Consider the following 24,461-nt stretch of genomic DNA (forward strand, 5'->3'; position numbering starts at 1 on the left):
TCTTAGATTTTCTAGTGTTGTTAGTAGTTTTTAAGATATAGAGCTCCGAATGAAAAATTAGTGTTTTTTTAAGGTTTTGAAACAGCCACCATTTTTTATTTCCCCTTCCTACACTTGGGAGACTCATCAATTTTAACTAGTAATTATACCTAGTTTTCATTAAAGTAATCAAAAATTGGGGTGAGATAACTGCCTTTTTTTCTTCCCAGCTCTTGTACTACTAGATTCTTAGTTCGGTTTGATTATGAATCAACTCAGAGTCCCGGTATGCACTTGCCTTTAAAGCAGTGGCTCCCCACCACTGACCTATGAACCGCGGGATTTCTTGTATCATGTATGTTGTGAGGACTTAACGTTTCGTTAGAACTGTTATATTATTTACTTTTCCTGATGTTAAGTATACGCTGAAATAGGCTAGCAATGCACATAAGAGTTCCTCGAAATCCAATTTTTATTCCGTCCATCTCTTGTATATGTCTCTGGAGTCTTTCTAGGAGGTTAGTCCAATGAACAACCGTGTATCCTTCCGGGCCTATCTACTTAGCCAACGGATACCATAGGCGTTCCTTGGCCTACCAATAGTACTTTCCATTAGCCAGCGAGTCTTTCGACCATCTCATATCCTATAAACACAGCAATACCTTTTTAGTTGGGGTTTCCTCGAGAACTTAGTTAACAGATTTCACTCCCAGTGCAGCTCTTTTATTGTTATTATTTGGTAAGGACCCTTGATTTTCACATTTATTTTCCTTAAGAACCTCATTTCTATTGCCATTAGTTATCGTATGTTTCTTAAGGATTATCCAAAAGTCTAATCCATAAAGAAGAATAGTGATTAAATTAGTCGTAACTTTGTATCCATCCTTACTACTTGTTTGCCTATCAGCCCTGACTGAAAGAAAACACCGTTTAAAAATGCACGTTTAAGGAATATAATTTCAAATATTTTTGGAGAGGTTTATCATAAAATAAACAGCTAATACATAATATATTTTAGTGAATGTATTCTACCCAAGTTGTTTCTAAGGGAATTTGTTAATTTTTGAAATGAAATCTGTAAACTTATTTTAAACAGTCCGCTATAATAAATTAAAACCACAATATGCATACCTAAAATTGGAGCATAGCCACAGAAAAGAGCCCTCAGTGTTGTATTGTTTCCCAAAAGCGACCTCAATTCTATCTTATTAAGCCGTCATCCATGACAGCTCTCCTTCAAAGCCTAACCCGCCTGCTTTAATAATTCAATTGAAGGCTATCCACTGCTGGCATCCACTTATATCTCGAAAAATATATATAAACCTTCAGGTACCTGACAACTTGGAATATTTTAAACAGTGATTGAAATATTCGTAGCTAATTACGAATAAACCAGAATCTAATCCATCATTAAGCCATGGTAATTTTTCTTTTAAATACACTAGAACGCTCGATACGATGTTAAATGAGATAGACAAAGAACATTAAAAAAAAAAAAAAAAAAAAAAAAAAATCTAAACTTCAGAGGTGGCGAAAAATTTTTCTAAAAAAATTAATTTCAACAACCTGCTCTTTTCTAACTTGAGACAATTTTACACTCAGTCTCATTTTCCTTTTTTTCCTTTTTGACTATATTATACATAATACATGATAAGTCCTTCAGATATGCTGGATGAGAGCTTTACCAGTAGAAAAGTTAAAATGTTTGATGGATTGTTTAGCTGGATTCATTATTTGATCTCTCTAGAAATCCTAAAAAGAGCTAATGTGAAAAAATATGTATCTATTTTGAGAATAAGTAACTATGTGCATTTTAAAAAAAATATTTGGAATAGTAAAAATACTTTATATTGTTTAAAAAGCATTTCCTAGCGACATAATAACTTTTTATTATTCATTTTTTAAAAATTATTTTTAGATAAATTTAATGAGAAAATTATGAATTATGAAAAAATATAAATAGACCATAGAAAGTTGAGTTGAGCAAGTTCAAAGTCACATGCACAACAAGCGGCTAACACCATCGCTGCCGAACTCAAGCGGATTGGAATTAGAGTGAATCCCGCCAAGACAGACGCTATCGTGATGTCATACCAAAAAGGTAAGAAACGACTGCCTACTCATTTCAGGATTGAAGAGGTCGACCAACGGATTTCCACCTCCCTGCTCTATCTGGGGGGTCACTATCGATCGTCATCTCACATTCTCAAGCCATGTTCGTGAGAGACTGAAGCTGGCCCGTCAAAAGAGTTATCGACTCTATCACCTGATAAAATCTCCACAGCTCTCGCTCAGGCTCAAGCTCCAGATATATAAAGCTGTCATAAGACCGACGCTGCTTTATGGTGCGCCTCTGCTCAAGCATATGTACAAAACCACGCTCAACAGACTGCAGAGCTTCCAGAACTCTGTCCTACGGAAGATTGTAAGAGGGACAACGTTACAGAGGGCCAGAAACACTGTTATCCATGATGAACTCCAGCTGCCCTCTGTTCCAGAGTACATTGGCCGGAGACACATCAAATTTTTTGATGGGTTGAAGGCCTGCACCAACCCACTGTTTCGGGATATTGCCCCTCCACCACCACCTGGGAGATGGCAAGGAGATGTCCCCTTGGTAAATGTTCTTACCGTGGGAAGAGGTTTGGGCTCTGCAACCTAAATATAATATCACCACCACCAGCAAAGCGGACCCTCCCCGCTCAACATAGTATCAACACGCACTTGGCGCCTTCGACTATACACACACAGTGCACAATAGAATCAATACCTTATAATACCCCTGGTAGTAAAAGGATGCATAACATCAACCTAAACATTTTTGCAAGTACCCTACTTTCCTTTTCCTTATTAATGGAGGGTGCGAAAAAAAAAAAAAAAGAGTTGAGCAAAGAATTTATTAGGTTTAATAAAATTAGATTACATAAACTGCAGCTGATAAATATAATTGAATTGAGAGCACCACAATGATTTAATTGAGTGGGCAAAGTTGTAATACTCATTAATCAACAAATTCCTAAAAAATTGTAATTGATCGATGGTACCAGCATTGAACCTTTAGGTTCGCTAAGGCATTTATTTATAACGGACCAAATCCTTTCTAAACTTGGAAAACTTATCTATAGGTCTGCATTTAGGGTAATCTGTAATAATTATTATTTAAAATTTACCTGGGACATCCTCTTATTTCATTTTATGACATAAAGAAAAGGACTTCTATCAACATTTCAGATTTTTTAAAATGGTGCAGGAATTGCTACAAAGCGATGAAATTTAAAAAAATATTTTAAAGTTTTGGATACTTCTATAAAACTCAATGATATTAGCACACCAAAATTTTATTAAATTAATTGTTTATTTTACAAAAATTAGGTCAGTATAATATCCTCCACTTTTGCCTAATACATTTATTACACATTCATGAGAGGAGTGTTTCATGCCCAGATGTGCTTGACACTATCATGTATTGCTTGTATTGGGGTAGCTTAGATCTAAATTTTATGATTACGATGTGGCTTTGGTGACAAAAACAACAAATTTGATATTAATGTACTTATGATAGATATTAGCCAAGGAGTCCTAAGAAATTTTAAATTAAGTCAATATAAGTAGGTATTATAACATTGTAAGAAAGTAATACTAGTATTTCATTAAACATTAAAGAAACAAATTATGCATCAGTTTTAACCTCCCACTGGTTAGAATTTCAATAAATAAGTATAAATATTTTATAGGTGTAATACTTTTCTATATTAATGGTCTATAAAAGCTTATTAAGATTAGCACTCCTTTGTTGAGCACTGATGATAGCTAACATAGCCCTTATCGCAACAAAGAAACTTCAACAGTTGCAAAACAGTTTGTTGAGACAAAAGAATATTTCATGGAGATATATAAAATTTTTGGATAGCCTTCAATATTATATAAGCTCATCATTCAAGAAATTAGCACTGACAGGATGGCCACAAAGGTGACAAATACACTGACTGCTGACTAACAACTCTAAATCTCAAATCTAAATTTAAACATCTTATGAACTGAGCAGTATGATTTATTTTCGGAATCCCCATAGATACACACATAACCCAGTATTATGTTAAGCTGAAGTGGCTCTATCCATCCTTTCGATGCCAGTATTTCCTAGTAATTATATTCCAATTAATTAGAACTCAGCACCCCCCTCCCTATCCTATAAAACCTGCATTTCAAATTCTCAATCCAATCCTGTACTACTAGGTCCCGTTTATCTGACATCTATCCTCCACCTCACCGAACTAATGCGTTTGATAAATAATTTTTTACCTGAGCTGCATATCACTGAAACTTCATTCCCTCTAACATATGCATGTACCAAACCTTCCCTAATTTAAAACCCTGCTATTTAACTACCTTTTACTTCACCAAACTAATCCAATATTATAATATAGATAATTTGTATCTACCTTTATGTTTTGGTTTTAATTTATTTAGTTAGATAGGTTTTTAATTAATTTCTTATTTTTTTTTTCTGAATCAAAACTTATGTATATACAATTTTAATAAGTTATAATTAAGTGGTGCCACACTGTTTTGACCGATAAATGTTATCATAAAATTAAAATTACCTAGTAAATGTTCAAAAGGGACTTAGTCCCAGAATAATAATCTATTTTTCATTTCATACAACTGAAATAATTTTTTGATGTTTTAGAAAATAGACAAATAATCTAAGAATTTTTAGGATGAATTCAAAACAGAAGAGTGGGAAGAAGTCTTGGGCAAGGATGGGGGCCTTCTCCCAATATTTCAAAGGAAGAAGATATTCTTTACTAGCTTTTCTAAGAAACTTTTTCAACTGAAATTAAAGGTGCAGTGGACAGTGCCACCATTATCCTGAATGAAAATAACTAAGACAACTTTTTGTTATTTCAAAGCAAGAAACACTTCAACATCTGATTGCAGAATAGAAGCAAAAATGAAGGAAGTCAAATTACTCCACATTAACTTGAAAAATACATTGTAAAGCTTCACTTTTAAAACTTCCATTTTGAGATATTCTAATGAATATATTACAAGAGGTGCTGTTCTTAATAATAGAAGGAGGAGCAACTGCTCGGCTGGGTAGAAGCAAATATAGATAATAAATCACTCTACAATTAATAAAGAAATACAATGAAAGCTTTTACTACTAATAAAATTTTAATAAATTTTATTATTTAATAAAAAGGCATATATGTTTTCAGATGTACTAATCAATGAATTGGGAAGAGATTATGTCCAACAATAGAATAAATAGAATAGGAAGAATTTTTTTTTCTCCTACTTGGTTAAATCTGGTATAAAAAGGGGTTATCATATAGGTAACCAATTTATTCTAACCAGTATGGGAGGGTTGATTTTTTATTTTGTGAGGTCACATATTAAAAGTCAACACGCCCAGAACGTAATCAAACCAGTGCTGCAGCAGTTTCTATGTTGCCTATGACACTTCAACACCCTCTGGCTCCAAAATAGAAACTGTCAGTTGAAACCACACATAAACATTACTTTGAGGAAGAAAAGAGATTTTGTAAAAAGGTCGCAGAGGTTTGAAGCCCAAGTAATGCAAGAACAATTTTCAGAATTTTTCCTTTATCCAAGTCAAAGTGAAATACAAGTAGCTGCTCAAGAATAATACAAAGAGATGGAATATAAGGCTCTTGTTGCCATATAAAAGTATTTGCTAAGCAGAAATAGAACTATAAATAAAAAAAAAAAAAATAAGTTGGTTTTAATTTTTAAAAAATAATCATGAGGTGGCAAGTAGGTGACATTTTTTCTCTAAATTTCTTTAGCTTTTAAAATTTAGGCAGCTTGACCATGAAGGCTTTCTAAAAAATAAATCAGTTTACTTACTTGATAATAATAAGAAACTGAACTATTTTCTTCATTAATTTTCCTCCAGGCTTCTAGCCTTTGTTTTACACTAATATAATTTTTTTTTTTTATTTTTCTAAACATTTTTATAGAAACCTCTTTGAGAATTTTGAATTTTTTTTTCAAATTGGAAAATGGTGCTTATTGCTTTTTTTTTCCTTTTGGTTTTGATGTGTTAAGTTCTTAGGTTTAATTTATTTTATTATAGAAACATTTATGCTCCATTTTAGATTTTGATTTTTCAGTAACCCTTTTTCATTTGATGCTTTTATCACGTTTTATATTTAAGTGTCAATATTTATTTATTTTTTATTATTGCGAAATAAATTGTGTGTCCTTATATTTGTTCTCATTTTTATTTTTTTGATGGAAAAGATGGTCCAACTGGGTTTCAGAAAGATATGGTGGATTGAAGTAATTGTGTCCCAAAAATACAATAGGCAATATTCAGCCTTAATTTGCAGGACAGTATTGTATTTATAATTACTCTTTTTATTTATTTATTTTTTATATTTTAGAGCAGTGGTTGCCAACCAATGGTTCGCAAGAGACTTGTGATATGCTTTGGAAGGGTCTGGCCACTCATATTTTAGGGAGCATTTATAGTTAAAACTATTTTATTAATTATCTTTAATAAAATTTGTATGCCAGCTTAAAGATTTTAAGCAGCAAATGCACAATAAAAGTGACTTAAAATGCACTTTAAAGTGATCTTATCTTCATATTTCTTTCAAGAGGGAGTCCCCTTTGCCCCAAGTTGGCCCTGGGGATGTGTTGCACATTGTCCAATTTTCTGCTAAGTGAACCGTGGACCTCTATGGGCTTAGAACTACTTACTGAGAGGATCTGATATGTATTGATTCTTTCCCCATTTTTTTTTATTTATTGGTACTCTCTAAAAATTGATTATGATCATAATAACTAAAGTTAAATTTAAAAAAAATATATATGTGGTAATATATTTTTAACCATTTTATCTGTTTAATAAAATAAATTTTTGATCTATTTTTTGGTAATTATTTAGGTAGAGTGAAACACTTTATTCAAAAAAGAACCGCCCCAACTGCATTATTTTGCTATATACACAGCACACTAAGACTAGATGGACAATTGGGTATTATTCTCATATTACACAGTATATTAAATGAAAATACAGTTAATGATTTCATTTTGTTCTTGCAGCATTTCCTTTAATTTCTTTCTTAAAAACCCCCTCATTCTGTTCAAATGCCTTTTACTATGTTCCAAATAAGTATAAATTATTTTCTAATTTTTTATCATATCAGTGGAAGTCTTCAGTATTTTGAGTATGTTTTTTGTGAAGGGTTGATTTTCCTTTAATGGCAATTATCAATTCTTTAAAACATAATCTTAGTGTAAATCGATTTTTACTAGAGAATTCAAGAAGGTTTTCAATACCACTTAAATATATTTTTCTGGTAGAACCTCATTTGAATAAAGCATAAATTCAATTTGTTCTTCAAACATTACATGGTTATATTATAAAAAATGAAGTTCTGCTTTAAAGCCAATTCATTTTTTCTTAAAGGATAACTAAAATATTTATATATTTTTAAAAACATTCAATTCTCCAGAACTGCATTGTAATTGAGGAAACGCAACATCTATCTTAGCAATACACTTATTTCAATGGACCTGAACAGTCAGATTATAGTTATTTCTTGGAAACTATTTTTTTCTGAACAAAGTAAAAAGTAAAGGAGCCTTTATAAAATGAAAATTTTGTTATGGAAGCTATAGGTGTAAATTTTAAAATAGGATTTAGTAATTATGAAGAATCTTGTCCATGGCCAGACCTTCTGGTGGCTGCATGAGAACTACTCCAAGTCTTAAGTTGTTTTTTAAGAGGCCTGTTTTATTTATGTTATAATGTTTATATTAATATTTTGATTTATGTGATTTTAAGCCCGAGTTTTTAAAAAAATCACATTTTAATGTCAACAACTGTGATCTAATTAAGGTAGTAATAATTTAACAGATAAAAAAATACTTTATCACTTATATTATATAGACCTTGGCTGTCCACTTCCTCTCATTACTTTGCTTAATATAAAAAACACCCTCAATGGATGGAATTGAGAATGTGAAATAAATTAAAATACTGGAATTTTTTGAAATATTACACAGCTTCTTCTGTAGAAAGTAATTCTCAAATTATATTTCCTGAAATTTAACAAAAGCCTGAAATTGAAACACAGCATGAAACCCTCCTCAGAACAACGCATTATAATTCATATACAGTCGATCGTTCAAATATAATAAGACTGAAAGTTTCTATAATTAGCTAACAAAAAATATAATTCCAATCATGAAAATAGCTTTTGATAGCAGAAACTTCAAATATGGATGAAGAGCTAATAATATGCTTATGTTGGTGACTTAGCGGCTCATGATTTAACTGTGAGCATATGGGGTAAAATAGAAAATCTGAAAAAAAATTTTATAAGTCTACTCTTCTTTAAAAATGTAAATGAGAGACAAATTGTCATTCAGCAAATAGTTGAGTTACACAAGAACGAAAATGGTTACCTTCTAATGGAGGAGAAAGATGAAGAAGGAACTTCAATAAAGCATTGCAGAAAGAAGAGATATAGGAAGTTAAAACTATGAGAAGAGGATCTTAATGTTATAAAATGCACTTGCAGCCATAAATAAAATGTAAAATAACAAAGCCAAAAAACATTATGTAAAATGTTCTAAACTCTAGAAAAATCTCCATATTTTCTTTGTTATCTAGTTTCTTCTGGAAGATATTTCTCTTCTCATTACTGAAAAAAAACTATTTGTACAAGTCTTTATTTATGGGTTGAAGAAAACATTAAGTGCAGCCCATCATAATATAGGAAGTATACTAAGAAATCAACTTGTCACTGGAAATGATTCCCAGAATCCAACTACACCTTGATATAAATGAATAGGAAAAATGAAATTCTTAAATGGAATGATTTGTTTTGTAGTTTTATACAATAAAATTGATCCTTGAATTGCCAAAAGGCTTTAAGTATATATATTTATAAAACTAAGAATATTAAGAATAGACTAGGAATATTAATATTAGCTAAGAATATTAATTATAAAAATAAATTGCAATAATCCATAAAAATAGAAAAAAATACAAATAATCATCCTTGAATAATAAGCATATAAAAACAATTAATTTTTATAAGAAGAAGCAGATATATCTGATATATATATATATATATATATGCAGGGGTAGAGTGATAATAATAAAGCGAAAGGAAAATGTACCATACAGAATTCAGGATTATTCTTTAATACCTTGAAGGATATATAAAAAATCAGTACTACTATTTTGTTTCAAGTTAGAAGGGTGTTACCAAAAATAATATTAATCTTAAGAAGTATTTAATTTTATTCGAACAACTATAAATCAACATTTTGTGAATTTAATTTGGCAAATATGAAAAATACTACTCCTACAAAGATATTTATTATAAACTACTTTATAGCTCATTAAAATAGCTTTAATTTGAGTGCTAATTGATATCTATACCTCAAAAAATTCAAGATTCATCAATTTTGAGTAGTAATTATACATATTTTTTATTAAAGTAATAAAAGTGGAGCAAAATAGCTGACTTTTTTTCTACTAGGCTTCAGCACTACCAATAGTGATTTAAATTGGTCTCCTATAAAACTGAAGGAAAAGAAGATTGTACCATATTATTATTAAAACCCAAAATTACTTCATTAAAATTTTCTAGTCCGGTGACACCAACGTGTTGTTACATTCAAACCAAACGTTAGTTACTGGTAACAAGACATTGGTGTCATGCTCAAGACATACTCTAACAGCTTGTGACAACATGTCAGTGTCATATGTGGCCACATAATTTATTTTTTGATATCTCTTGAATGGAGGAGCTATGTTAAAGTCAGATTTTTGTATTTGGGTTTTTGCCGGCTATAGATATGGTTTTTATAAAAAAAAAAAAAAAAAAAAAAATTGGTTGCATAGTAAATTTAGAATTAGTGTTAAAATATAAGTAATAATGTGAATAATTAGTTTAAATACCTGTTATTGAGATGTCCATGATCCACAGCTACACAGCTGAAAACAAAATAAATAACACATTACTTAAAAATATCATAAAATGTATTCCTTTCTATTATCTTCCTATAATTTTCATTGTTAAATCTCAATATTTTAATGTAAATGGAAATGTAAATGAATAAATAATGCATATGTAAAAAATAGTTAAAATTGTTTTAAAATTATTCAATGTTTAATAATAGATTTGTTTTGTGGTCTTAAATTAATTTTACAATATTTCAAAGATAAATAATTGGGGATATGGACCAATTTAATTTGTACAGAGGAATTATAGATGAAATTGTTCTATATTTTACAACATATTCTTTTTGAAAAGAACATGTAGTCAACAAACTTCATTTACACAAATAAAAATTTTATCACCAACTATTCATGTCCTTTAGATTCTTAAAAAAAATTACCATAAATTTCAGCGCTCCTAACAAAACAAATTTGAAATAAATCCACAGTTTTTCACTCACCACAAGTATGTACTCATCTTATTTCTTTGATTAAAAATATATTCATTAATCACAATTTTAAAAAATACAGATTATGTTTTTAAAATTTAAAAAGATACAAGCCAATACATTTTTAAAATTTTACTTAACTCTGATAAATTAATGCAAAATTGTAGATTCTCATAAACAATTGTGTATTAAATCAATTTTGGATTTTCCTTCATCATTAAAAAAGCTTTTTGTAAAGTGCAAAATCTTCAGCAATTATATTGAAGATGAGTAATAATCTACAAGAATGAACAACTTATAATGATTAGGTCATCAATGCAGATATGCTAAACATTTTGATATTTTAAAGCCCTATTTATTTTTTTATTATTTTGTCATTCATTCCTTTTGAATTTTCTTTATCCTTTTAAGTAAATCCATCCTACTGACAGCTCTACTAACTAAACAAATTTGACATCAATTTCAATTTCAATTTATCCCGAAGTATACATTTACCCAAATTTCCTTAGTGTATTACAACAAAATATGAATCAAATTAGTTATTTATAACACTAAATTTATAAAATCAACATTATTGGCAGAAAAAATATATTTAAGTTTCATTTTTTAATAGATATAAAATTAAATGGGCAACATAAACTTACAGAAACTGCTGTAGGTAATATATTGATTGCTCTAATGAAGCATGCAAGGAATTTTTTTATTTAGCTTCTACAACCATATAAATATAGGGGAAACAATAATAAAAAAAACATAATAATAATGTGATATGCAACTTACCCTTCATGTCTCAGAGATGGTTGCTTCTTTCTTGAATTTCACTATCCGGTCTTTAAACCCAGCAGATTTCGAAACGCAAGAAACCGGAGGTCCACGGCGGAAACTAAGAGAATTCACTTGTACAAAGAACAGAAACAACACTTTCAAAAAATTCAAATAAATACATAGAACGACACTCCCGAAATACACGACCGAACAACTGAACCACATCAGATGTAGTCATGAGACTAAGAAAATTCATGCAGATTTATTAATATCTAAAAAAAAATATTATATTTTTTTTTTTCTGACCTCCTAGAAAAGATAAGAACAACAAATAAATATATATAAAATGAAGAAAGGAATGTATATAAGTAGGCAAACTAATACATCTTGTTTTGCCAGTGTGGCATTATAAGATAGGCTGCCGGGTCCGCTGAAGGCGGTGTCATCGATGATGGCATGTGTTGCCTTGAGCTTATGAGCTTACTAGAAATAGGGAGGGGCTATTCCGGCTGGGGTTGATGAAGTGATGACTTCAGGCTGTAGAGGCAGAAGTCCCTCCCAAGGCAAGAATATCGACCAGGGGAACAGTGCTCTGCCACCTCCCAGGTCTTGGTGGAGGAGTGATTTCATGGAACAGTGGATTGGCACAGGCTTTCAGCCCATCAAAGAATTTGCCCTATGAATTCTGGCACAGCCGGGAGTTGGAGCTCTTCACATATTTCTCAATTCCTAGCCCGCTGGAGTGAAGTTCCTCGTACTATTCGCCTCAGGAGGGAGTTCTGGAAACTCTGTAGTTTGGTCAGCGTCGTTTTGTAGAGGTGTCTCATAAGTGGTGCACCATAGAGCAGCATTGGACGAATGATTGCCTTGTATATTTGTAGCTTCAGGCGCAGTGAGAGTTATTATGATGTCAGGAGATGGTAGAGCCTATGCAACTTCTGCCGGGCCAGCTTTAGTCTCCCTCTGGCATGACTAGAGAGGGTGAGGTGCCTGTTGAGAGTCACGCCGAGGTAGAGGATGGTGTTGGAGATATTCCGATCCTCGCCATCCACGACGAATTGCTGGGGTAGCCTGCTCTAATTGCCCTTCTGAAAAGACATGACGTCTTATCTGGGTTAACCCTGATGCCATCCTTCTTAAGAGCAGCTACGATGGTGGCAGAGGCAGCTTGTGCGTGGCGGAGGGCCAGTTCAGCTCTCATACTGGAGGCTTGGACTCCTATATCGTTGGCATAGGCTGCTACCATTATGTGTTGATGTTTGATGGCGACCACTGGCGCCGTGAAGACTACAAACAACAGAGGTCCCAGCACAGACCTTTGAGGCACTCCGCAGGTGGTGGGGGCTGGGGGCGACAAATCTCCACCAACCCTGACCACGAATGATCTATTGCTGAGGTAGTTTCTGACCAATCAACACAGGGCGGCAGGAAATCTGAACTCCTCCTGCCGGGAAAGTAGCAGTGGGTGGGACACGCTCTCAAAGGCCTGGCTACAGTCCTACGAGATGAAGGCAGTTGCAAAATTATTCTTCATACGCTCTATGGTGTGAGCCTGCAACATCACCAGGTGATGGTAACATGAGACACCTCGTTGAAAGCCGGTTTGCTCAGGTGGTATCACGGCAGCCTCCCTGCAGTGCTCCATGAGGTGGTCGTGTATGAGGCGCTCAAAGATCTTAATCATATGTGAGAGGAGGCTGATCGGACGATAGTGCTCTGGAGAGTCTCCCGTCTTCTCTGGCTTGATTAGTGGCACCACAATTGCACACTTCCAGGCAATCGGGAAGTACAAGATCCTCATGGATGAGTTGAAGACGTTCAGCAGGAAGGCTTTACCCTTCCGCATCTTCAATAGAACATCTGGAATCTCGTCGAGTCCAAAGGATTTGTTTCCCTTGGTGCAACGCAGTACCGGCTAGGTGAGAGGCTCTAGACGGCCAAAGGTGGAGAGAATGGGCTTCTCGACGGGGCTCGGAGGTCTTCTTGGTAGTGGTGGAGGAGCACTAGTCGTCCGCTGAGCATCCCCTGCTGTATAGCTTGAGGCCAGGAGGGCAGCCTGTTCACCCGACGTCATCAGATTATTGCCATCGGTGAGATGCACAGTCTTCCTCTTGGTAACGGGAGGTCCTGACCAGCTTCCAGAACTGTCTATGGGTTCTGCGAAGCTGGTTATGCCACAGTGCCTTCTTCCAGACCTTCATGAGTGATGCGATCTGCCGGGTCATAGCATTGATGGCGGGTTTTATGCTGAAATCACCAGTGCGCATGAAGACATTGCGCAGGTTGTTTCGTTGGCAAGGAGGAGAGTAAGGATGTGCTTCGGTGGCTTTCTGATGGCGTTGGGGACTGGAGCGAACCTTGGGATGTTCCTATCGGCTAAAAAAAAAAAAAAAAAAAAATCTTAGACAACTGCACTGCATATTTTTTACTTTACATTTGTTTTATTTTAACCGAGAATAAGAATTTTTTTTTTTATTGTGGATTTTATATTTATTTATATTGTAGACAATGTATAAATTAAGTTATTTTTATTTTTTGGTTATATTTGTATTCTTTTAATTGTAAATTTCGGTTATTCTGAAGGAACCCAGTCCCAGGATAAAATTGATTTTCTGTCTATCTATCAATTTAAAATGTACCTAAAAAATTACTAAATCTTCATTCTAAACAAAAAAACAGGAATTTGCAAAAGATATTAATAAAGTTATGAAATTAGAAATAGCTTTCACAACCCTTTTCATCAGCCCTTATTAAGAAAATTACACTGGAACTTCTCTTAAATAACTCCTCTGGGAAAAGTAATTTGTCTAGTACCCAGAAGTATCTCCTAATTAAAAAAAAAAAAAAAAAGGAATAAAAAAACCGAAAGGAGTTGAATTGTAAAAATGTGAATTTTTTATAATAATAAAGTCAGCAAATCTGAAGGTTTGATATTGATACCATACATCACTGTAAACATACAAATATCCAGTGATTTCTGTACAAACCCAAATCACCTATGGTTTTGTCAACCAATCCTTAGGGTGGGAGTTTACTCTTTGGTCCAATGTTTACTAAAATTTTAGAGATACATTTGTCACTAAGCCCCACAACCTTACATATTCATCTTATTTGCCATGATTTTTTTATAACCATACAAAGGTCCACTAATTGGTATAAACTATTAATACATCAACCTTCCAATTTGAAGTCCATCTGATATCAAAACAAAAATTTTAAATCAGTATTCTCAAGCTCTACTTGCTGCAATATTGTTTTTTTAGTTTTTTACAGCACTGGCCATTCATTAGTGTTTCTTTTCAGTTGAAGTGAGGAATGAGAGAATAATACTTTCGATATTGGTCACACCTATATTTACTAATAGAACATACATTTTTAAATAAAAGATATAAAATTTCACTGGCACATGCTATGTACCTAGTTCTTTATTGAAGGTCATATCGATGGCTCACTTCACAGTACTAATAATTACATTTCCACTAACTTTATGAAAATATAATTAAAGATTATCTCTTTTTAGGAAAATTATAGCTTTTCAATCAAGTTCAGTAAAACGAAATAATTGAAAAGTTTTAATTATCCTAAATGAGAGAACCTTTAATTGTATTTTTCCTTAAGTTGTTGTAAATGGACTTAGTACTACTGTGAAGTAAGCCATCGATATAATAACTATTAAAATTTAAAAAAACATATAAAAGACTGTACGGGGATAGAAAAATGTTCTTTGAAACTGAAAAGTTTTCTTGCAAACAGCCAAACATCCCCTCAACTGTTCTGCAAAATAAAATTCTGCTAAATTACTTTTAAAGATAGATCCTTTATCTAACTAAAAGGAGTAAATCTTTGTCTATGTCTCTTTATTAGAAGGCTCTTTTAGTAGAAGTTGAAAAAAAGCTGCCCGCTTATGAGATGTTGGTTAAGAGAAGTTCCACTGCATAAATAAATACTTATATTAATGAAATAATAAGTGTAAGATTCTCTCTCCCTTCATAAATTACAATAAACAAAATTTGGCAAAAGAGATAAATAAATAAAATTATGAAATATTAGGAACAGGCAAAGATATTTCAATTTTTAAGAGGAGAAGTGTTTTCAGCAGAAAAAAAACTAATAAACAAAAGAATATTTATTTCTGCCAATATTTCAACCTGATTTTCAGATCTTCATCAGAGCTATAAAATCAAAAAATATAGCAAATATCATTCAAAGAAAAAGAAATAAAGAAAAAATAATTTTTTTAAATTAAAAAATTTTTTTTTTCTTTTTTTCTGAATGATGGTTTGTTATCTTTTTTTTTGGTTTTTATAGCCCCGATGAAGACCCGAAAATCAGGTCGAAACAATGGCAGAAACAAATATTCTTTTGTTTTTTCTGCTGATTGCACCTCCTTGATGGTCCTTCTCTTCTTATATATCTAAGGTCAACTATCTTCACCTCACTTTCAATTTTTAATATTAAATACTTTTTATAAAGTTCATTACCATGGACTGCATTTTACACACTTTCATGTTTGAATTTTTATACGAACTAGTCAAATGAACTTATTTTTCTTTTGCATCTTTGAAGATCAAAAACTAAATATTAGAATATTTTCTTTCCTTTACAAAAATGTCATTATTTATTACTTGGAATAAAAAAAAAATTAATTTGAGAGTAAATCTCTAAGAAAAAAACTTTTAAACCTAACAAACCCTAAACATATTTAATTATGGTAGTATTATATGATATTATTATAACCAATAAGAGGGAGAATAAAAATTATCCCGTAATACTTATAAGAAAAGGCATTTTTAGATAAGTTTTCTGTTTATTCATAAGTTATCTTCCTTTTATCATTAAACTGGTTGATTTTTTTCCAAATAAATTGTTTATACTATTGTGTTTTTAAATTTAAAAAAAAATAATATATTAGTTTTTTAAATTAACAATGCTTACTAAAAAAGTTTTAAGAAAATTATTGATTTTACTTACTAGGGAAAGAACAAAATGGCTGGGGGTATCGTTAGTGAAGTAAAAATTTATTTGTGTTCTTCACTGACCACATCCTCTACAATCTACTCCTTATATAAAAATTTTTTCTTTGTTTTGGACTAAAAAAAAAATTCAAATAGTTACTTATTATAAGGTTACGGATTCGAAATGGAATTATTTGATTTTCAGCGTTTTTTTTTTTAATATTAAATTTACATTGGAAAGAAAATAATTGTATGCTTCAAATTATTTTATGATCCAAAAATTTTATCTAAGCTTATAACTTATGAAATTTACTTCAAACAATATTTCAAATGAGTCAATAAATCTATTAATTCAGAGCAATATTTTTCAATTTTACTAAGCTAAAAAAAGACATAAGGCATTTTTCATAGATTGTTACTCTATTTTCCTTTATCATTACCTTCCAGAAAAATGATCTCTATCTGAAGGGGCTACCTAGTGACATTGATTCTAGGGTATATACTGTGTCTTCTTTGATCTAGAGGGGAGAGTGTTTGTGTTGTTGGATATAAGGTACTGTATGGTTGCTAAAATTAGTATTCCCCAACATGGAGGACAGAGGGCTGACTGCAGTCTAATGGGTAGATAGTAGGGTTCTCTCTTTCATACGCCATAATAATAACATTAAAAAACCCACAGAAGCAAAACCAATCAACAAGATAGATCTCACAATTCTTACATAAGAAACTTATTTAAAATTTGATCATATTTATAGTAGGTTCAGTTTGTATAAATAAATTTTTGTTTAAAAATAAATGTACAACTTAAGTAGGTTATCCATGATTTGATTAAAGAACCAAGATTTTTAGGCATATTTTAGAAATTAAGGTTTATTTTCTTTCTCAATATTATTGGAGATGGAGATTCCAGGGTGCATTCTGTGAATGATGCTTGTTTGTAGATGAGAGTGTGTATGCAGTGTGCTGAGTATAAAGTATTGTGTGAGTGTTAATGCTTTCCCAATATGGAGGACCAGTGGAGCAGTGGGCTGATGGATGGGCAATAGGGTTATCTATTTCCTATACTCAACAAAAAAAAAAAAAAGAAGTAATTTCAATGAAACTGCTAGTGGACTTTATATTTTAAATACATAAAATCATAGTGATTCATGCCCATTCCATAGAATGGATTTTTTTTTTTTTAATTTAGCTAAAATACGAGTCACTTCAGCCATCCCTATGTAGCCCAATATAATTTAGATTTTTTCACTCAAGTAGTCTCCACCTGAGTGAAATTATCCCTGATATATTGCAGTAATAGGCAAGTTTCCACATGTGCCACCATGATTTCTTTGAAATTACAAAGCTTACAGAGTGAGCTCTCAAAAACAACAATTCTGAATATATGCTTTGAAAGAAACTTGTGGCCATTCTGCATTCTAAAACAGGACCCATTTTTTCTTCTTGGCAGGTTCCTTGGTATCAGTTCAATTAAAAATGAATGTTCACAAAGATTTTTTATTGTTTACAAGATAAAAAGAGTTTGTCAATTGCATACAAAGATTTTTTTTTTATTATCATCATGTTTTTCGTGTCCTAAAAGAAATAATAAATATACCCTAAACAAATTCATAATTTATTATGTTTTTCTGTTATTACATGCCTAAAATATGGCAAACATTATAATTTTTTTTATTTTTTGGAGTAGAAAAAAATTAATGTTTAGTAAAATGTAACTAATGAGTTCAATTAAGCTCTGTTTTTGTTCTCCTATGAAAATAGTACTCTCATCTAATCAATCCGATGGTTTTGAGCTGCCTCAATTGCCCACTGTTTATAATTCAAAATCAACTCAAAATAGAATACAATTTAAATCAAAGTATGGGTAAACAGAAATTTCCGTTTATATAAAAAATTATAAATAATTATTGTGAAACTAATAAGGGGTAATAATAATTTGATTTGAAAGTTTATGTAAATAATATGTTGATTATAATAATTCGTCCCTATTTATAACTTGGAAAGTACAGTAAACCAATAAATTATTCTAAATTTAAAATGCTTAATCATTAAAAAAATGTTTTTGATTGGGCATACTTTTGTAGGCCATGTAATTTATTTCTAGTGTGATAATTGGGTAAATAATTAATTTTAGAATAAAACTGGCCAAAGTTCATACTAATTAACAATGTATGCCCATTTGAATAAATTATTCTTAAGATAATTTAAAAATTAAAAAGTAATACTGCTAGTTTTCAAATTCAGTTTTCTCAGTCTTGTAAAAGTTTTCATTACATAATGCACTTGTAATAAAAATTGTTTTATTTCACAAATTATTCAATTAATTCATTATATTTCTTAGTGATTAAGAAATATAATAAGATTCTCTATTTAAGAATGATATAGATGGTCCTGTTTCAAACATAAATCAATAATATAAAAATTATAATTTTCACTATTCAAGATAACTTAAAATTTTTGGGAGATATTTAAAAAAATTCTGCCAAGCATCAGCTTAAAGGCCTTCAATTTAAAATTTGGTTATTAGATTTGTTAAATTATATTATGAAGGTTTTTGAACCTTTTCTGTCCTTTCCAAAGGTATTAAATTAAATTATTTTAATAATTTAGGCCTTTTTCGGACAAACTTGTTATTCAGGGTCCTACATGGCTGCTTACTGTTTAATCTACAGTGTACATTGTACCAATGGAGAAACAAAATTTTCATATAATAATTTGTATTCTGTAAATATCACCTTTTATTTGTTTAATTTATGATAATCTTTTGAAAAACAAAATGCTCGGTATAAATTAATATTAAATATAAAATGGAGAAGTATTCCAGATAGGAAAGTATAGTAGGTAAGTATAGTCATGTAGATTTTGTATCATTCTATTATTTTAGCTGTACTTAAATGGATCATTTTCAGTAATTAAACTGATCATTTTTGGCATTAATATCACAATCATATGAAACAACTTAACACTTTGAAGCACATTATATTTTTTAAGTACTTAAAGCTATAAATTAAAATTTGTAATGGTTTCTTGTTATGAGGTTCGAAGATCATTTTCTAAAGACTGATTTATTCAAGCAAAAAAAAAATACATTTTCGTAATCAATTCCTTGAAAAAAAAAAATCTATTGAAAGTATTTCATTCCGAACCAAAAGAATACAAATGAATCACATGAGCTATTTCTGCAAAACAATAATTTGGTACAACTTTTATCTAGTAGTCCCTACCATCATGTCACAAAAAAAATTATCTTTAATGAGAAAAGTGGCCGAGGCATTTCAAAACACCAAAAAAAAGAGTTTTATGGTATCAAAATTCAAATACTCTGAATATCAGAGAGAAAAAATTGTTGATCAAGGGAACATATCAATGGTATTTTAAAAAGAAACTTTTTTATTGTTAAAGACGTCACATTTTCTTTCTTTTCCAAAGTCAATAGTGAAAGGATACCCAAAAGGAAACATAAATATTAATTACAATTACTATTCCATGAATATTTTTAGAATTAGATTCTCTCTTCACTGACTGGATAGCAAGAGTAGAAATGGAGACAGAATGATAAGTGATAGTTCAAGTACTCTGGTTTCCAGTGGTGGGCCACAAAAATGTTGGTAATAAATATTTTTATGGAGATTTATTGATAGAATTGTTTTATTAATAATATTTTCTGATATTTGAGTGATGCTGAAAGGTTTTAACTGGAAAATGTACAATAAATGAATTTTTAACCAAATGATCTAAATACTTCTATGGGCAGGGAACTACTGGTCAAGTGGAACATTTTCAGTACTTTTGTTAATGTTAAATCAATAATTCAAATTTTGAGAGACTGAAATTTGGTCTTTTGTGGAAACAACACAAATGTTTTCAGAATATCTAATAATATTTATATTTCTTAAACCTGGTATGATTATTATTAACAGTTGGATTTTTATACATTTTTTTTTTAAATATTTATACTAAATAGATTTTCCATTTATCTCAAAATCATCAAAATTTAAGTTATCATGTTTCTGAAATAACTGATTCAATATAACATCTGCTTTATTAACTGGTCTATAGCAGGGGCCTATCCAGAAATTGTTTTTAGAGGCCCAAAAAACAAAGCAAAGCACTTTATATGGCTTTATATTCCAAATGCTTTAAAATTAAAGTCAATGAAGACAAAAATAGTTATGTTTTATCTGAAATCCGGACCACAGTCAATGAATCTGTTTAAAAAAAACTGTGGAAAAAATTATCATCTGTTAAATGGAATTTGCATATAAATGTTTTAGATATTAATTTTGCAAAAAGAAAAATAAATAATACAAATGCACCATCAAATTCAAACTGATATGTTGCTGCTACTTTTTTTCTGAATACAAATATGAAGGATACAATATAAAATTATTCTAAAAATTAAAGTTTTTTTATTTTCAGATAGGCGTGTATGTGCCCCTCCTTTGGATCCACCAATTTGACAAGGAACATATTCTGCTTACATTAATTCATTTTGCCTTATATGATTGTAGGTGTCAGTGGCAACACTGAGGAGGGGAGGTTTCACTGAATGTATGTGTTAAAATGGGAAACATTAAATAATGTGTGTTCTTAATTAAATGTGTTGTTTTATTAGTGAACTTTATAATGATGAACTTAAAAGTTGATATTTTATCTTTCTAATCAGATAATTTTTCCTTTAGAAGTTACCTGATTTTGGATGATCAATCATCTTTTTATACAGGCTGTATTGAGACTAACTCAGAACTATAGTCTCTTAATTTTGTGTTTAAAATTGTGTGAAAACAAAATTGAAGAGTGAGCTCAATCAGCTTTTGAAATGCCATCTTATATAAATAAATATGACTTATTAATTATCTTTGTTCAAAATAAAATGATTTATGATTTTGAATAATTGTATTCTCCACAACGCCCACATCTAATAATTATAAGAGGCAGAGTATTATCAAATCATTAAATTTGACTGTTATTGCTTCTATTTAGGCACTCCTCAATGCATTGTTTTCATTATTCCGGAGGCTAAATCATGAGTTTTGGGGTATGTCTCTCTGTCTCTAATTTATCCCTACCCATTGGGAATCTTTGGACAAAGTAATTGTTTTAGGAAAACATAAAAAAGTATGATAATGATTTTTAAAGAACCTAAAATTTTGGAATATATTACAACTTGATGCAAGATAATCAATCAATAGAAAAAAATTTTAAGTAATACTGTGCCTTTCATTACATATGAAAAAAAAGTTCAAACAACACTGTGCTACCCTGTCATCCTCAGGTGCCAATTCCAAAATTTACTATGGAAGGAAAGAAAAATTATTAAAATTTTTAATAATTGTAACATTTCTATCAGCACTAAGATAAATAATTTGAACTCAAGTTACTTATAGAATTTAGTGCTTATTCAATGGTGTTATTCTGAATCATTTTGATTATCGTTGTTTCTGACTTTTTGTTATAAACTTTGATTGAAAATTCAAATTGCTTAAAAGTCTTGAGACGTGTCACAAATGAGAAGTTTAATTCAGTGTCTGTAATAAGATGTAAATGTTGTATTTATGTAGAAATAAAAGAAAGAAACATTATTATTTTTAAAGGCTTTTAGTAAAAGGAAATAGGAAATCTACTAGAGATTATTTCTCTATTTTGGATATTTCTCCATTTAATATTTAATACATCATTTATTTCTTACTTAAATATAATTCAAATATGTAAATTATTTAATATTACATATTGTACATGATCAGTAGACTTATGTGCCAGTTAAGAATGAATAGTGGGTATAGTTTGAAGTATCTTGATATGAGGCACTCGGTCGTAAAACATGGTAACTGAAAAAATTGAAGCTTTCACACTGTAAAAATATTTGCTACTTAAATTATTATATTTTACATCAGTATTCATCATAATTTAATACCAAGGTTATTCCTTTAAAAATGTGAATTAAATAAAAATTCTTTTAAAATCCTTTGAAATCAGTTCTAAAAAATCCAGTTAAAACAAAAACTTCAATCAATGCACATAAAAAATATCAGATACTGTTTTATGACTGACTGCTTCAAAAGAAAAATAGGATATTCTGACAAGTAGTCTAGGCATTGTTAGTTAAATAAAAAATGTTTTCAGTAAGATATCTAAAAAAAAATGTATTACTTTGTTTTCATAGTTGCACCAAGCACTTTCCTATCATTTTCAAATAAATAATTCCTAAGAGGGTAGTAAAAGCAGTCATTTAGTCAGAAAATGGTTGAGATATGTTATGTTTAAATGCTGTAAAACATTATGCAATTCGGATCCAAACTACTTTAGGTAAGTCGGGATGCAGTAGCCGTGCATGGAGTGTGGGCCCCATAGCTCCCAGTTCTAAATGTTGTGGATTTGATTTCCATCCAGGGCCAGTTAATATTTATTAATCGGTGACCCCGAGAAATGCATCTTGAAACACCCATCTTGGTTAGTAACTGGCAAGTGGCAACTTCAAGGTAGCCGCCAGGGGTTGGCTAAAAAGACCACTAGGTCCACTTGCCGGACTAGTTCCCCACACCAGTTACCAATACTAATACTTTAGGTAGGTTACGAAAGTGGAACAAGTAGCATTTTGATTATTACAACACTAAGAGATGGAAGTTATTAGAAAATATCTGATCTACATCTGAAAAAATGATGCCAAAAAGTGATAAAAAATATAAATAATATATTTTAAAAATAACAATAAACAAGTAACTGGATGTGATAATATTTTAATCATTCATTACTCAAAATTATGAAATTTGTACTAATAAAATCTGTTTGGTAGATTATCGGCTATTTTCTGACATAATCTACTTTTTCTGACACATAAAGTTGCCAAGTGTTGTGAAATATGATTAATTAATTGAATAATAATTATTATTCTAACCACCTCATATATTGGCAACTTCAACAAGAATGATAAATCTAAATATAAAAAACTGCACTCCATCTTAATTTTTAAGTATCTAAAAAATATCTTACCAACTTAGTTTCAGTTAATGAGACTGAGTATTTTTTTTTCCGTATCCATCAAAACTTGGGATTATTGAAGGGCTTTTTATTGTTAATCATCTGAAAAAATACTGAATTAAAAATATAGCTAAATAACTTTATTTTAGTTATATCAATAATTAAATAATATAATAATTAATTAAAGTGTAACAATCAACTTATCTCTTAGATGCACTTTATTTATAGCAATTTATTATTGATAAATGTCTTAAAAATAAATTATTTTGTCATAACATTATTAAAGACTTCGTTATATTTTGTGCCAGATAATAATATTTGAAAAAGTCCTCTTTTATGTGAGAATGAACCATTCAAAGGTAATTTACCCTTTAGACTAAAACCCAAAATAACTGATAGTCTTAAAAAATTAATAAATGTTGAAAGGAATACATTAAGCTGTATCAAAGAAAAGTATCAAGAAATGTTTAAAAAACAACCAAATGAATCAGAATAAAATCTAATTTATTTATTAGCCCTTCTATTTCCAAATATAATAGTTTTAGATCATGAAAATTACATTTCGATTGTAAAACCAATGATACTTGGAATGGCATTCAGCACAAAATATATTCATTGTTTTCTTAGATGTAATTATTATAACTTTAAATTCATATCTTAAAAGTGTACTAACTATCCTCAAATATGTATTTGTAGCAATATACATGTAAAAATATTTTTTGTACAACTTTATCCCAGAGTAAAGTTTTTTAAATTTCATTTCCTTAAAAAGCAAGTTTATAAAATTCCTTATTTTGGATATACATTTAAGATCTGGAGCAGACCACAAATTTAAGGAGCATATTAATCCACTTATATAATTAACTAGTTCATTTTTTATAATTGTTGTTTGAAATTAGTATGAAACGATTATGTGTGAAACATTGATAACATTTTTATGAAAATATGAGTCAAGAGCAGTATAAGTATACTTACAAAAAATTAGTAACTATTAAAATACTTCTAATGACATCACAAACCTATTCTGGACAAAAGATTTAGAAGCTATTCAATAGTTTGACTGTTTGAGAATGATGAAATCAAAGAATTTTGCATTCAAACGGAAGAAAAAAATATCAAGATAATTAGAAATGTTCTAGAACCTAAAGATTGTTCTAGAACAATCTTTAGGCTTAAAACATAATATAATACAGTGCTACCAACATTAAATAATAAAAATGATTAATGAAAAAAAATTACTGAATTGTAAGAAATCTAATTAGTATTATCTTATTTTAATACATATTTTTCTGTATCCAATAATGTTAAATTAGATTTTATTGTGATGAAATATTTTTCACCAGT

General features: G+C 30.3%; 2 long non-coding RNA genes across 2 annotated transcripts in view; both read right to left on the bottom strand.

Moving 5' to 3' along the window:
* The window catches only part of LOC136796719 (uncharacterized), a 465,623-nt gene extending 454,152 nt beyond the window's left edge, over window positions 1-11,471 (bottom strand). The window contains exons 1-2 of the long non-coding RNA XR_010844464.1: window positions 11,200-11,471; window positions 9,932-9,967 (exon numbers count right to left, since the gene is read on the bottom strand). This is a non-coding gene — a long non-coding RNA (uncharacterized lncRNA). The remainder of the gene's footprint in view (window positions 1-9,931; window positions 9,968-11,199) is intronic.
* A 58-nt stretch (window positions 11,472-11,529) lies between these two features.
* LOC136796718 (uncharacterized) lies at window positions 11,530-24,172 on the bottom strand. Its single transcript, XR_010844463.1, has 3 exons — window positions 24,093-24,172; window positions 23,130-23,219; window positions 11,530-13,560 (listed from the first exon to the last, which is right to left on the bottom strand). It is a non-coding gene; the product is annotated as an uncharacterized lncRNA (long non-coding RNA).
* Between the last annotated feature and the right edge of the window lie 289 nt (window positions 24,173-24,461).

The sequence above is a fragment of the Halyomorpha halys genome, unplaced genomic scaffold, assembly GCF_000696795.3.
Source record: "Halyomorpha halys isolate HHAL.00 unplaced genomic scaffold, Hhal_1.1 Scaffold872.1, whole genome shotgun sequence".
NCBI lineage: Eukaryota > Metazoa > Arthropoda > Insecta > Hemiptera > Pentatomidae > Halyomorpha > Halyomorpha halys.